Below are 2,888 nucleotides of genomic sequence, written 5' to 3' on the forward strand. Positions count from 1 at the left end.
AGCTTCAAGCACCTCCTGAAGGGCTTGGCACGGACCCCCCTCGGATAAGGGGGGGCGCCTGTCCATACATTTAGCAGCTGCATCTCGTCACCCTTGACACCGGCCCTCGGTGAGCATTTTCACCACGCCCAGCTCCGGGAGCTCCGGACTCCACCAGGAGGGCCGGCCAGGCTGCTGCTCCCGTCTCTCACTCTGTCCATCTGTCCGTCCGTCTCTCCTGTCCGCCAGTCCGTCTGCAGTTGCCGGAGCTCAGCTCGCTCTGGCTCCAGCCCCCGCTCCCCGGGCCCCTTTGTGGACACTTGATCATTTACATCAAGTTGACATTCGCAGAGTTTACTCAGGGGCCTGTAATTGTATTCTTTCCCCGGTTCTGCATTGCCGACCGTGAAAATGGAATCTTATCATCCCTGACCAATTTTTAATGTACAAAATGATTTGGCTGGGGTTCAAAGCAAGGCACAATTGAAATCAGGTGAATGATACATGTGGTTTTCTCAGTCCCTCCGTGCTTCGATTTGATTTTTTCCCCCCTCCCCGGCATCGCATAGGGGAAGTAGATGATTTGTATGCGTCCTTTACGTGCATGCGTACGCTGCGGGGGTCCCAGAGCACAGGCATGCATGTATGTGCATGTGTGTTTCTTGTATGAGCTTCCCCACACATTACACGGGTGCCCCCACTTCAACACAAGCAAACACATATAATTATATTGTTTGCCGTTTTATTGATGGCAATCAAATTTGCAATGATGCTTAAAATGTATTCAAAACACCCAAAGGGCTGGCTCAGCCCCGCAGCCCGAGCCGGATTAATGGCAGGGATATGCAAATGAGCCCGGCACCCCTTTGTTCCTCAGGTGGGGACCTCTGGGGAGGAGGCGGGACTCCGGCCCCCCATCTTCCAGGTCCCGGAGACACTAAACGGGAAGTATTCCCTCGTCCTTTTGCAAATGTCACCCTACAGGGAACAGGCGGACATCAGGAACATTTTACCCAAAACGAGAGGCGATCTGGCAGGTGCCGTGCCGAGAGTCTCTGAGACCCCTGCCTCCCGGGCCCCGGGGCCTGGTTCTTTGGGGACCGTCATGGCGGGTGAGCCCCAGGGGGGACTCCTCAAGGACTGACACCAAATCTCCCAGGAGAGCCTGGCAGACAGGAGGAGGGTGTGGGGACACAAGGGAAGTAGGGGCGCGGGGTCTTTGTGAACTCAAGGACTGTATGCAGAGGGAATCGACTTGCTGTCGGACTCACGTCAGCTCACGGCGTGCCCTGGGTATGCCCGGGGCTCTGTCTCCAGCTCGGCCAGCTGCTTGTTTTCCTTGGCAACTCGGACGAGGCATCAAGGGCTTCTTATCAGCTGGTGCGAGGTGGGGAGGGGCTGGTGACCATGTATGGGTTGCCAGTTCTGGACTGGACAGGACCCTGATGCTTAGTCTATGTCCAAGCTGTCACGAGAGCTCACACACTGCCCTCAGTTCCTGGATCCTGGAGAGGCTTGCCAAAATCCCAATGGCCATGTGGCTCAGTTGGATGGGCCTGGTCTGGTGCACCAGGGGGTTGCGGGTTCGATTCCCGGTCAGGCACAGGCCCCGATGGTGGGCTGGATGCCCGGTGAGGGTGGGTGCAGGAGGTGGCAGATGGACGTTGAACTCTCTCATCGATGTTTCTCTCTCCCCCATCCCTTCCTCTCTCTCTAAAAATCAATAAATGATTCTTTTAAAAAATCCCAAATATCTCAGCAATATGGTTTAATACGCATTTTCACCGAAGAAGGGAACTTTTGGCTAGTAACAGCCATTGTTTACCGAGTTCCTTTTGTGGGCCAGGCATTTTATAGATGACCAGTCCCTGTCGCTCCCCCACTGTTCTCTAGAGTTCAAAGAGCGTAGGTCACCTACTCAAAGTCTCAGGAGCTTTGAAGCTGCCAAACCCGGATTCGAACCCAGACATCCGGGTACAAAACCTGCCATCCTTCCACAGTGTCTGGGCTCAGGAGCCCAGCGCCAGGCCCGTCTCCCTGCTCGGGGGCTGGACCTGAGGGGCCAGGAGGGTGGAGGGCAGTGTGTGTGTGGTGTGTGTGTGTGTGTGTGTGTGTGTGTGTGTGTGTGTGTCCCCGGGCCTCGGGCTGTCTGAAGAGGCCCACCACCCACTCGGGCCCGTGCCCCTGTGACGTTGTCTGCAGGACCCCAAGCAGGGCCGTCCCTATGGCGACTGCCTGCAGGCATGCCAGCTCCCGCTCCTGCCTCCCGGAGGTAGGGGGCGTTGGGGGTCACCTCCCGTCTCCATTACAGGGCCCCCTCTGTCAGGGGACCGGAGCGGAACCCAGCCAGCCGCAGCCGCCCGACATCCCCGTCTCGGTTCCAGGCCCCGCGGCTTCTCGGGCCTGAAATTGTGGACGCGGCTGTGGTCACGGGTGGGCTCACAGGTCTCCTGCTCAGGAAGAGAACATCTCCCGGAAGAGCTGTGGGGGCTGGGGATGCAGAAGAGACAGCCAGCGGGGTTTTGGGAGGCGCGGCCGTCACCCCCCATCCTGTGTGTGCTGGTGGCTGCCTGGCCGAGGGCAAAGCATCCCTGTCACACACAGACACACATGCACACGCGTGTGCTCACAGGTGTGGCTCTGCTACCCCAGATCCTGGGGCAAGGGGACTATCCTATAAGGACACGGAAGAGAGTATTTGTGTTAAGTTAGGTTTCTGAGGACAGAGGTGATTATATAACTCCTCTGCTCAAAAGATTGGCTGGTGTGGCTCAGTGGGTTGAGGGTCATGCCATGCATTGAACGGTCACCGGTTTGATTCCTAGTCAAGGCACATGCCCAGATTCCTGGTTTGGCCAATTACCAGTTGGGAGGCAACCAATCGATGTTTCTCTCTTACGTTTATGTCT

This window comes from Pipistrellus hanaki (assembly GCF_964339955.1).
Source record: "Pipistrellus hanaki genome assembly, chromosome: 1".
In the NCBI taxonomy this organism is placed as follows: domain Eukaryota; kingdom Metazoa; phylum Chordata; class Mammalia; order Chiroptera; family Vespertilionidae; genus Pipistrellus; species Pipistrellus hanaki.